Genomic DNA, 14,627 nt, shown 5'->3' with positions numbered 1-14,627 from the left:
GTGCTTGGTACAACTCATCAGTTTAAACAGCTTTGAGATCGTTTATTCTTTTATTTAATACATTAACCTATTTCAACCATGCATGTTTGTAAATTAATTAAAAAAACAGGAATGTGAATTACATATATATAAATATATATAAAGAAAGGAAAAACCTAAACAGTTAAAATAAACAACGGAACTCTTAATAAAGTATGAATGTCTATAATTAAATTCGCATTTTGATTTTTATCATATCAGTAGATATGAAGGAATTTATAAAATATTTAAAATTATAATAAGAAAAAGAAATAAACAAAGTAAAAAAATTAAATTATAATGGTTCTCAGGTATCAGAAAAAATTTGAGACAAAACCAGATCGTTGCTTTTAAAATTTATTGTAGGAAAATCTTTAGGAAAAACATCCAAAAATAGGTTTCCAAGCTACAATTAAAAAATCATATATTAAAATTCACTGGTTAAAAAAAGAAACCTATTAGTGAAAAAAAGCATAATGAAAAAATAAAAAGTAAATGGAAAAGGCGAAATAAAAGTACCAACCCGATCCATAATGATCGAATCGAAAAAAAAATTAAAACAAAAGTAATAAACAAAGAAACAAACAATGTATTAGAAAATCGTTAAAAATACTTCAGCGATGAAAAAAATCGAGGTTTTTTTTATTGTTAAAATTAATTAAACATTTTTTCACACAGTATTATTTTTTTTATTAAAGAAAAAATTTTAGTTGGATTTTAAATAAAATTTTTGGAAGATTTTTTGATAAAACCGATTAAAATATCTTTTGATATTTATGAACCAGATTGTGGTGGTAATTTTCCGGATTTTCTGTTATCTAATTTTAGAAGAGAAGAATATTGTTATTTTTTACGATTAAGTGAATATGCTATCTTTTTGGCAAATATTACACATTCATAAACGTGTAGATAATTATTTTTTTTTTAATTTTTAAAAAAACTATCTATGTAACTATCATATTTATGGGCACCAAACAAATCATCTGACCGTCCATTTTTATTGACTTTTTTGGGAATTGTAAGTTATGAATATATTTCAGATGGGAATATACATAAATATAATAAATATTTAATAATTATCATAAGCTTAGCGTTCTATTTGGAAGCTTAGTAGCAAAAGTATTACGTATAATTGATATATATATATATATATATATATATATCACCAAGTAACTCCGATGTTACCACTGTAGTGTTAAGAAGATTCAGGGATCGTTTTTTTTTATATTGCATATATAAAAAGAAATCTTATAATTGGCCATTTGCTAATTATTTGATGCAATTAAAAAAAAAAATAGAAATATACTCATAAAAATAATAATAAGATATTGAAAAAAGGAAAAAAAGATGACTAGAAGGTGGAAAAGGGATGAAGATTAGGAAAAAATTAAGACGTAAATTTATGTTATAGAATTAAAAAAATATTAGTGCAGTTTTGTGCTAATTGAAATTAGAATATTTTACACTTATTTCCATTAACAACAAAAAGTCCCGAAGAGTTTATAATTTTTATTTTGAATGGGAACTAGGATCTGTTTTTATTTCTGAATAATTTTTTCTTTTGAAACAAAATTAAAAAAAACTCTGTTGAAATAAGTGCATCAAAACGGCGGATTGCCGGATTTAGTTAAGAAAGGATGTTGCTCTGCTATAATAATGCAAACATGTTACCCTTAAAGTTTTTTTTTGTTTTTTTTTTATTATTAAAATTAATTAAACATTCATCCACAAAGTATATTTTTTTTCTATTAAAGAAAAATTTTTCATTGGATTTTAATTAAAATTTTGGGAAGATTTTTTAATAAAACCGATTAAAATATCTTTTGATATTCATGAACCAGATTGTGGTGGTAATTTTCCGGATTTTCTTGAACATGAAAATCTTGAAAAAGTACTTAAAGAAACAGTTTTTGCCTCTAACTCTAGTTTCTGTGAACCGATTCGCTTGAAAATCAGTAGGGCTCTATTCCCAGTAGGTTTTCATCATCCCAACAAGTTTCTTCAAAATCGGTTAAGATTTGCGTCTGGTAGAGGGTACGAAAAATCTTATACGTACATAAGTATATAAACATAGCAGAATTATGTTAAGGATACTCCATAACGTAAAGAAATGTAAATTTAAAGAAAACGTAAGAAGCGTAAAGATAACCACTCCCTCTTAGAAAATCAGACTGGGTGCAGTAGCGATTTTTTAATTTTTTCAAAATCCTCAAAAAAATGAAAAAAAAACCGTTCAATTAATATCGACTAATATGCAGAAAGAAAATTGAATCGTCCAGAGAAAAAACAGTTTTACTTCGAATTGAATTAAGTAATGTGATAAAATAAATTCCGAACAGTCTAAAAGAATTTCTACTTTTTTTGCTGGATACACAAATGACCGAAACAGTGAGGGTACAAAATCAATTTTATCATTATTACGCTTTTTATTTATATTACTAATAAAAAACAATCATTAGTTTTAATTCACCACTACCACAGGTATACTTCTATTTCGATAAAACGTTTGAGTGTTGTCACGCTATTTGGATATTGGAATAAGATAATTACATCTCGTTCTCCTCTTAGCCAGTTATGTTGTCACTTCAAAACTGTTCGATAAAGAATCCTACTATTGATATAATTCGTAACATAAATCTAATCAACAAAAATTTTGTTTTTATAAGAATATAACATTGCATTCCCAAAACATTCCATTCCCTGAATTTTCATTTTGATTGTTGAATTTATTTACCACACTAGGAAAAAACCGGCCCACGACCCGCCGAAAAAATGTTACATGGTTTATGTTACATTAAACACAATTTTTTTAATCAGTTATAACTAAATAAATTTCACAAATTTAGCGTACTAACAACAAAAATATTTGTAACGAAAACTTTCAAAATCCTGAACATTTTTAGGAGTTTTTGAGTTGTAATTTTTGAACACATTTCTAACGCCAATATTTTTCATCCCCCAAAACACAAATATAATTTTAGATAAATCGTTCGTGTTAGTAAATATAAATCGTTCGAACGAATAAATTGTTCGTGCGCTGCGCGCAGCTGCCCGGCTCACTCCGTTGGTCCACTCTGCGCTAATAGCAGCTAAAATAAAAATGTGAGCAAATACAACAAACAAACCCATTCACCATCCTTTTTTTTTGGAAAGGAAAGCTTACAAAGAAGCTTGTACGTGGGGATTTGAAAACGGAAATTTTTAGTTTATGAAAAATGCCATGCCTGACCGGGATTCGAACCCGGGACTACGGATAAAAGGCAGAGACGCTATTACTCTATCACCGAGATAAGTAATGTCTTATCTTATCTACCTATATTTATCTTTATGTAATGAATAAAAAAAATGCTATCAGTTCATAGTAAATGAATTATTTGATTCGTCTATTCTGTATTCGTTAAACGTAGGTACATTAAAATTTTTTCCAGGTAATTTAAACACATGTGTATGCATATATTTTATATATATATATATATAATGTAGATAATTGTATTAATAATGTAATTATAATTATAATTACTAGTAATAATTATTAATCCTCTAATTATTATTACATATATATAATGATAGATATCATAAATGTAAACAAAATATAGGAATTCTTAAATAACTTTCTTTTAAACCATTAAAATAGAAAATCAAAATTTAACAAATGCTTCCACCGCAAGACCTTCAAATTTTTTGGTATGAGAGCAGCACACTCCAAAGCACCAGAGAGAAAAGAGTAACTCAAATATTTTGAGTGAAAATGGTAGAGTGATAAAACACAATTTTAAAATCATTGAAAAGAAAATATTTCGATGTAATAATCTTCTGGCTATGAAAACGCTAAAAAAAATGACTGCAATGAAATATCATTTCACAGATAATTTCAAAAATGATTTATATAATAACATCTTAAATAACTGATAAACAGTGAAATACTAAAAAGAAACACAAATTTAATTACTTCAAAAAATTTTACTAACATATCAATACTTGAATGTGTTTTACGACTCTTAACTAAACCATGAAAAATATTAATTGGTTAATATTTTTGTTAGGATTGCTGTAATCCGAAGTTTTTTGCACCAAGATTTTTTGTTTTCAATTCTTTTTAAAATGATATATGAGAACTTAATCATTGTATTTAACATTTTTTAGTCGTGCTTCACAGGAGCTTTGTAAGGTGGAGGTCTCACACAAGAAAATAGGTTGTTTCAAGGTAGAAACATTCCTTGAGATCCATTAGATCTGTTTCACGTTTAAAGTTAAAAGTTATTTAAAGGTTCCCATTCTTTATTAACACTGTGTGTGTGTGCGCGCGTGTGTTGTGCGCATGTATGCGTGTATATATATCACAAGTAAATTTACTTAAATCAGAATAAATATCTGAATCTTTTGAATTCTATTTGAAAATTTTGTACAAAGTTTACAATTTACAAATTTTTGACACAATATTTAAAAAAAAAAATGTTTATAAAAAATATATATCAGTTTAAAACTTCAATACTTATAAAAGGAATAAGTAAGAGGTTTTCCAGAAATATAATCTATTTTTATAAGTACATTTAAACAAAATAATAACAGATGGAATCAAATTACATAATATTTATTTTTTTAAGTTGATTTTAATGATTTGTATCACAGTAATTTTCTATAAAACAATATTAATTTAAAGACTTTTTTTTCATATTTGTTTTTTTTTTCCTGAAATAGATTAATATATATAACATATATTGAATAATAAACTTATTAATATAAATTTATTAGAAAATCTTTTAATAAATGAGCTCCGTTACCTCCACCTGGCTCAAAATATATTCTTTGAAAATTGTTCACAAAATCTCTATTTATGAATGATGGAATTAAAATTTGGTTGAAATGAAAAAAACGGGAGAGGTCATTTTGGCCATTTTTATTATTTGACTTAGGTATAGAAATTGTAGAAAAGTGAATTTTAGTACGAAAAAAGTACTTGTTAAATTATTTAATATTGTAAAGTTTTAAATTAATTTGATATAGCTGTTGGTTGAGGATATTCAACATTATTTTTAAACAAATTTTGCTTTATACTATAAAAAAAAAAATTGACATTTGAAAAAAATATATATACCAGATGTGAACTGATTTTTGACTCCTCGAACAAGGATGTATAACGGTACCCGTGTGTTTTTGTTTCTTTTATTTAACTATAATGTTTTTAACCTTCTTGAATTACCTACCTACCTTGAACCAAATCGGGCCGAAATTAAAGTAAATAATACCCAATAAATAAACTTTAAGTTTTAGTAAACAAGTGGGCTTAATATATATATATATATATATTTTTAATTGTATAACTTTGAGACTGAAATTAGAATTATATGTCTTTTTAATATAGAGCGACATGGAAGATTTGAAAAAAAAGACAAAAAACTAAAACAAAAACCAAATTGGACCAGACTAAAGAATTAAATATTTTTTTTTGAATTTTTTATAATGTCTAATATTTATTTGATTTTAAAGTTGTCTTGTTATTAAAAATATTGTATAAGGTAGTTTTCGAGCAAGGGAGACAAATGGAACCCAACGTTTTTACTAAAAATTTTTATTTTTTAGCAATTTTGTCCTAACACAGTATAATTTTAATGATAAAAGATAGTTTGGTCAAGGGTATTGCCTGGAAACTCAAAGCTTTTACTAAGAATTTTGTTCTTTTTTTTAAATGATAATTTTTATACTGAAACACTTTCAAAGTTGAAATGTCATTAGATTAGGAGACTGAAAATGGGACCTAACAAATTTTTCGGCACATTTTGATATTTTTCACAAAGGAATTCTATAAATTTTATAATTAAGTCATTATCATTTAAAAATCGTACAGTATATTTAAAGAAAAAATCTATCAATGACAAAGTCGAGAAAGTGTTCAATCCTTAGCAATTTTTTTTTTAATTACCCCAAAAATTAAAAAGAAATTTATAGTTTTATCAACTGAAGTAGCTTATATAACTTTATAAGTTTATAGTCCTTTATAAATAAAGGACTACGTTAATTAAGGATTATGTTGAAAATATTTATTTTTTTACCTACCTAGCTAACCATTCCAATCGATAATAATTTTGTTTGATGTATAAATAAGTCAAAATCATTGTAACATAATTTGTCCTTACACCGATACCTTGAACAGTATCACGCCATCTATCTTTATTTCTAGATAAAACTTTGTGTTCCTATTAACTCTAATTTCTGTTTTCCTCATCAATAAATTTTAATTTTTCCGTTTTTCTCTTCATTGTATACTGATCCTTCCAGAATTGTTTTAATCAACATGCCTTCTCACGATAGCCCTTAGCCAGTTTGCTTTTCTGTTCTGATTAAATTCTTGTCTCGTTTAGTATCCTTCTTACTTCTTTATTTTTCACTGTATCTGTCCATTTAATCTTCCGCAGTCTCCTCAATACCTATATTTCAAATAGCTCGCTTTTCCCCCTTAAACGTTCCTATAGATGTCATATCAGGTTTTAGTGTACTTCTGTAGAATTACATTTCAGAAGATACTTCTTCAATTCTAACTCTAATTTAGTATATAACATCTATTTCTTTCAATTCAATTATTTTTAGCCACTGACTTTCTTAAGTTTATTCCATATTGCTTTTAAAATCTTCTATAAACATTATACTGATATATACCTGTACAGTTTCATTAATTTAATTATTTTAACAGCAGTACAAAAAACATAACTAATTTTAAAGTAAAAAAAAAAAATAGTTGTGGTTAAAGTAAACACTATTTTTTTTCTTTCATAATTTGTTTACTTACAACCGTTTCCAAGTTAGGGACCATAAGTAAATCGAATTACAAAATGCACATGATGAGAAGTTTTCAACAACACCCTCAATAAAACGTGCGTATACATAAAGATATAATGAACATACATATTTAAAGTTATTATACTCGTATATAAACACACGTGCACTAAATAATACCACATAGGTACAATAGTTCATAAAGTCTAATGAAAATTAAACAAGGAAAATTTATAACATCAATTAACAATAGACAAAGACAAACAAATACTATTAATATAACAAGCTCATGGAGATAAATTAAAGAGGATAGGCTCCTCATAAAGGCATACAAAGATGCTCATCACATATACAGGCCTGAAGCAAATTAAGAGTCATTCAGATTCCCCCAAGTCCAGCACATGTAGGCGTTTCAGTCGCCGAACATCCTCGCTTTTGTCAAGAAATTAACTGCTAGAAAGGTTACGTGGTTATCTAACTGCCGACTATACTTTGAATCGAACTGTTTGACCTCTTGTGAACATAAGGAAATTCAAGATAATCATGTTAATCCACCGGGTTGGTCTAGTGCTGAACGCGTCTTCCCAAAATCAGCTAATTTGGTAGTCGAGTCGTTCATGTCCTAGCAAAGTCAGTTATTTTTACACGGATTTGATTACTAGATCGTGGATACCGGTGTTCTTTAGATGTTGGGTTTTAATTAACTATACGTCTCAGGAATGGTCCAACTGAGACTTTACAAGACTACCGTTCATTTACACTAATACATATCATCATCATTCATCCTCTGAAGTATTATCTGAAAGGTAATTACCGGAGGGTAAACAGGAAAAAGAAAAAAATATAATCGTGACTTTCTTTGTTCCGTTCAAACCACGGTACTCTGCAATGGATATCGCCAACTTATTCTGGAAACGTTGTAAAATATTAATGTTACTCTTGCTCGTTGTACCCCATAGCATTATGTAAAAAAGTCAATTTTCTTTTAGAATCACCTTGTATATTAAACTTTTGTTGGACAGCGACAAGTGTGAATTTCTGTCTAACAATCAAAAATTCTTCTTATTCCACGAGTTTAACTGTTTCCTTTTTTCTCTCATGTGGTGCTTTCACGTCAAACTACGATCGAAGGTACCGTACGCATCAGAATATGGGATAAAAATACCTTCTACAAGGACCCGGGTTCAGTCACCTATTTCCGTTGCAAACGAAATATGAGTTGACTTTTTCTGGTTCACCTATATTCTCCATTTTGTTTACCACACACCGAAGTCTAATGCCGATTGGAGCTTAGCTGAGGCTAATTGTAGATTTTCGTCAACAACCAGGATTGTTGTATCATCAGCAAAGGAGGGGTCGGTGTCATTGTTCGGAGCCGGAGGGTCCACAATGAAAACTGAGTATAGAACTGGTCTGACAACAGAGCCTTGTGAAACCCCTGATCTATCTAATGTCAAAAAAGTCAGATAACACATTGTTAAATCTGGCCTGGGAAAATCGCCCGACAAGGTAACTCCGCAAGACTAGGTAGAAGAGGTGAGGATGGATGCATTTCAGCTTATGGAGCAAACCAGATAGCCAGACTTTTTCAAAGGCCTGCTGAACATCCACGGCTACAAAATTGAACCTCTTCTCTTCTAGACAAAGAAGAGGTTGGTGATGAAATTGACTGTTCTGTGCACTTGTTCACTGCTGAATTTAAACTGATGATCGGAAATAACTTTTTCTCGCACTAACATCTGCCACAGTCTTTGAAGAAACAGTTTATCAATCAATTTTGACAGAATCGTGCAATGTGCATGGCCTAGAACGTTAGCTTTACTGACTCTTTATAAATCACAAACTCAAAATCTGGAGCTTTATTTGACCATTCCCCTTGTTATTACAAAATAGTTAAAACTTGCTGACCCTGCAATGCTTCGCCATTGCTAGATTTGAGTATGTATGTATGTATATACATATATATAGATTAAATGAACACAAATGAAAGTTTGATAAATATTAAAAAACTGAATATTACGGAACTCCGCAAAATTTCACCTTTCCCTTTTTCCCTTCTTCCCTTTTCCCCAATATTCCATTTTTAGCAAAAATATTTATTTTCACGTAACTAATATATATTCTGAATACGAACCAAATCGAACTATAATTGCAATTTTTCCAAATATCTCAACCTCAGCGCCATCTAGTGGGTCCAAACTAATTCAGAAACCTATGTGGAGCGGGCGTGCGCACGACATCTCATCAAAATTTCATCGGAATCGGATGAATGGTATAGGAACTCATACGGGACAAACAAACAAACATTCATTTATATATATATATATATATATATATATATATATATATATATATAATAAATAAAAGATGTAAAATACATTAATTAATATAAAACAAATACGTGAAATACTACATATAGTTACAAAATAAATCACAATTCAGAAGGTGTTAATGAAAATTGAGTATATATATTTGTTCAAGTTGAACAAGATGCAAAAAATTCTTGCTTTTTTTTAAAAAATGTTAATTAATATTATTTAAAAAACTTTATTTTTTGCATTATTTTATTAATTTTTTTGTAAAATAAAATCCTTTGACTGAATTTTAAATAAACTGGTAGAAAGAGTTTGAAAGTGGTTCGGTAATTCATTAAAAATGGCAAGGAAAGCATCATAAGGTTTCTTCTCGTAATCCAAAGTACTGTACCGACTATTACAAGAAAATAGTTTTTTTGTCTTGTTTAATACTGGTTAATATTGTTAATTTTCAAGAAAAGGTGAGTATTACTTTTAGGAAAGATCGTATATTCATTAATATAAGTAGGAAGGTAAGTTAACAGTTTTAATTTTCTTAATATATGTCTACATGCAAATTTATGGACGCCAAAAAATAATTTGATTGGCCATTTTTTAGGTTTTAAAGATCTAATATTAACAATAATTTTTTAATTTATCATTAGAGGACGTATTCAATTTTCAGTTTTGTTAAATACTGGGTAACTTTAGACATGCCTTTATCAAATACAAAAAAAAAACTCATTTTTTTTTAGTTTTTTTTATAAATATAATTTTACTCTTTTATTAAAATTAAAAATTTAAAGGGAAACTATTTTAAAAGGTTTATTATAAACTTAAATTAATTAAACATATATAATTTAAATTGAAGGTAATTATTATTATTAAATTTAAAATAACTTATTTCCTTCAGTTTAAAATGAGTAGTCTATGTTTTATTACGAACAAAAAGTTGGTATCAGAACTGTATACTACTAATTAAACTGAAAAACAACAAAATATCTAGCAAAACAACCAAGAAATTTAGAAGTTTATTATTTTATTATATTTCAGCATAATTATTTGTAAAGTAATATAATTTAATGAAGAAACAATTTAATACAATATTGTTCTTGAAAAAATGCATTCATCAATTATTTTAAACTGATTATTTAAAATAAAAGACAAGTATTATTTTATTGCATTATAATAAACTCAGAAAATCCAAGAAACTATATATATTTATAATGAACAATATCATCCATTCTTTCCTGTAATATTTAAATTCGTCGGCCTAGTAAGAAACATTTTATTTTTCCTAAATTTTAATAAAGAATTATTTTTTACTGCATTTTCTAAAGTAATAATATTTGTTACGTACATTATAAGAAGATTATTTGATTTGCCTTTTTCATTAAATAATAATGAGTTTTCATAAATTAAAATAAAACTCAACTACATTAACAAGTTGCTTTTTTTTCATTTATTTACTATAATAACGAGATTAGTATAAAATTTGAACCATTGATTGAAAATGTTGCAAAATTTTTACAGGTTGACGGCTTTGAAATTCAATTCTTGGTCTTAAGTTGTAGATGGAGATGGGATATGAGACCACTATTGATATTTCAGTGCAATAATTATTTCCAAATACTAAATTTATTTTTTGAGTTTCAATCCTACTGTAATGAAGCAAATTAGGACGATTCCGATTGGTATAAGTAGCTTCTTTGTACTCTGAATAATACAACATTTATTTATGTAATTTAACAAAAATTACATAGTTTACATTATTATTATCATTACTATTATAATGTAATAGCTCATTAAAAAAAAAAAAAAACAATAATTAAAAGCTTTTATTTAACTGGCTTTAGGAATAATCAAATCTTGGAACTGCTATATCTTTTGATCAATCGTATAAAAATCAATGAAATTTGGTACTCGTGTGTAACTTCGATGACAATACAATACTACGGTGTCGGAATTTGATATGACCCACCCCTACGCCAAATTCATGCATTTAGTTGAAAATTTTAATTTCTCATGAACTATCGTATGAAAATGATTGAAATTTGGTACACGTATGTAACTTCGATGTGTAAAAATAAATAAAGAATTTATGATATGTAAATAAAGAATTTAAATATGTAAAAATAAAGCGTGGCGCAGTTTTTAAAACAATGTTTTTGAATAAGTATTATTGTTGTAAAAATAAATGGTGTGTTGTTTTAAATAAATTATAAAAACTGCGCCGCGCTTTTATTTAACTAATTATTTTCATTACTTTTAATTTTAAAATTTAATAAGTATTACATTTATTTATTGGTTATTTATTAGATATTTATATAATTTATTTTTTACTTTTCAGTGCATTTTTATATTTGTTGTTATATTATATTTTTTTGTTTAAAATTCTCAATTTGATTTAATTCTTATTTTTTAGTTTTTAAGAGGGTTTTTCTAATTTGTTTCCTTTTTTTATTAATATTAATATTAATATTATTTAAATAAAAGCTTTTTTAAAAAATAATTTTTTATATGTAATCAAATATATTTTTTTGTTATTTATGTTGGCAAATAAGTTAAGACTCAGTTTTGGATATGTGCTATGCATGTGTACCTAGACTGTCTTTTTTATCAAAATCACTGTTAGATCTAAATAATTAATAATAAAAAACCTTGTAAACTTGTAAGAACAGCTTGTAAACTTATAAAAGTGTACTTAAATCTCTTTTAAATATCTTTAAAAACTGCGACTTTCATTAGAAATATTTCTTTTTTCCGTGTCAAAGTTATTTTTGATTTATTTTATTACAAAGGTGGTTAAATAACATATAAAAAATTGGGCGTTATAAAAAAAAATTGTATAAAAAGCTTTTTCTAGCGCATTGCGAACCACACATCTAAAATTCGTAATTTAATTATTTAAGATGACTGAAATAATTCATTTTCCTTATTTCATCCTTGTACACGGTTTCGTGTATTTTAATTTTAAAACTCCTATTTATGTATCATTCGCTGAATTTTTTTCTTTTTTTTGTGGCACCAATTTGTGTCTCAGTAATTGAAATGTTTTGAGGTACAAGTTTATGTAACTTTTTTACATTTTTAAATATAATCACAGGGAATTTAAAATAGAATGAAATTTTACATAAAATGTGTACAATTGAAAAAAAAAATGTGGAAAAAATGGTTATAAAAGTGTAGTCAAGTATTGTTGTTTAGATATTGCAGAGAACCTGATAAAAATTAAATTAAATAATTAAATTTTACAATACTACTTCATTAAAACCATAAAAAATGTAAAATTACAATATTGTGTACTGAGGTTCAATTTATATGTTACATATTGTTGATAGATGTGAATTAAGATGGGAGTTGCAACTTCTGAACGTTAGTGTTTAGGGGAAAAGTCTTTAAATTATGTATTGTTTTCGGAATTTAAATAAAAAATTGGAGTACCCGATTAACAAAAACTTTAGGCACTTTATTGGGGAAAATGGATGATTTTAGAGATTCCAGTAAGGCATTTTAAATTCACTAAAAAAACAAGGAAAAGTTTCACATTAAAATTTCTTCGTAGGTTTTTTGTTTATGAGGTCACAATAGTGACACAATTAAAATGATTATTGTTTAATATACGTAAAATTTTATTCATTACTTTATTTAATTTTTTAAAGAGACATTGTAATTTTGCTTATCGTAATTTATCGCTTATTTAACTTTTCGTTTTGTTATATTGCAATATAACAAAATTATTCTGAAAATCTATTTATTCTTATCACGTAATGTATTATTATGAAACTATTCTGTATTATATAGAATTATTATTTCTGTATTATTATAGTATTATATAGAATTTTCAATTTCAAAACAATTCATGTTACCTTAACTGGTATTTTAATAAATTGATTAACAGACATAACAAACCTTGCTTTCTTTTTAAACGGTATTTATCATTCAGAATTAATGTTTAAAATTCATAAAGGTTGACAATTAATATGTTCAGCAAAAGTTATTAAATACACTAAATAATCTAGTCCAGTTCGTTGATAGAAATTCAACAGATCCCTCTTCCCAGTACCAATCATTTTACTCTGAAATATCCTTCTGAAAACACTTAAACATGTAAAAACAATAAGCTGTTTATTGATTGTATTACCATAGAACAAAGGGTTAAAATGTTTTTGGTACGAGTTTTCCTTCTGTATAATATATAATCAAACACATATATTATTATAGAGTAATAGTTTTCTCTATAAATTACAGAGAATATTTTTTCTTTTGTTTCTCTTTTTCATTTACATTGGCATATAATACAAAAATAAAACGAATTGATAATCCATACTGTACATTTATGTTTGTTTTATACTGTATGGACAAGAATCGTGTAAGATTTACCTAACAAAGTTTAAGAATGAAATCTTCGGGATAAGATTATCTTAAAAGATTTAAAATCTTAGGTTCGTGGCTTAAATTAAAACTAATGGTTAACAAATTATTGAATTTATATGTTGATAAAAATCAAAGCATTTAAAACAAAGGCTTTGGCTTGCCAAATTAATATTTCGATATTCTATCCTTAGAGCAGCGTTTCTCAACCTTTCAGTATTTGCGACCCAATTTTCAATCATAAATTTCATCGCGCTCCCCCTCATACAATAACAATGTATACAATAATAATATTTGACGCTAAAGCTACGTTACGAACTTAATAACAAACCTTACGAATTATTAAGAATAAGTAAATTTATTGATATTTGGCAACATCAATCCGCTGCACTGACAAAACCAGAATCGATGCCTCTCTATTGCACTCTGTCTTACGTCTACAATATCGGACATTCTTGCGGCTTTTCTCGAAGTTCCGATTTGTCTCGAAAATTCTGGAACGTCTGCGAAAATGTGTATAAATGCTGCACCTCGTTCAATTCCAGCTAGTCACAGTCGAGTAGATCCTTCTACCCTATCGAATCTATCGTGAATGTGTATGTTGTAATTTGCGTGTTAATCGCAATTCACGGTATTAAATATTCACGATAGTAGAATTACACAGAATCATGGATCAATTTTTAAGCAGGCGTAAGCGAGCATTAGACCACATTGAAGTAAGTGCGACAAGCGTGATGTCGAAAATAAAATCAAGAAAATATTCTCAAGAAGAATTAAATTTTGGGTTTACCAGTAATTAAATAAATGAAGAAGAAAGGAACCTGTGTGTCATTTATGTGCTCAAACAATTTGGTAGCAGACAGCATAAAACCTAATTAACTTAAACGACATTCGGAAACGCTTCATAGTGTGTACATTAACAAACCCCGAAAATTCTTCAAATTAAAATCATATGCAAAGCAAATATCATTATTTATAAAAACTTTGTGAATGAAAAAGCTTTACTTCCTCTTATAAAGTTTCATAGTTAGATGTAAAAAGCCTCACACCGTTGGCGAAGAACTTATTTTGCCACCTGCAGTTGAGATGGTAGAAACTATGTTTGGAGATAATTTTGCCGAACAATTGGAGTCCGTATCTCTATACAAATGATACTGTTGCCCATCGAGT

At 27.2% G+C, this 14,627-nt stretch overlaps 1 protein-coding gene across 2 annotated transcripts in view; it reads right to left on the bottom strand.

Moving 5' to 3' along the window:
- Positions 1–14,627, bottom strand: part of DIP-delta (Dpr-interacting protein delta) — a 1,030,723-nt gene that overhangs the window by 68,717 nt on the left and 947,379 nt on the right. The gene's annotated exons all lie outside the window — the stretch shown is intronic.

This window comes from Lycorma delicatula, chromosome 3 (genome assembly GCF_047948215.1).
Source record: "Lycorma delicatula isolate Av1 chromosome 3, ASM4794821v1, whole genome shotgun sequence".
In the NCBI taxonomy this organism is placed as follows: Eukaryota; Metazoa; Arthropoda; class Insecta; order Hemiptera; family Fulgoridae; genus Lycorma; species Lycorma delicatula.
This window is presented reverse-complemented; position numbering and strand designations above follow the sequence as displayed.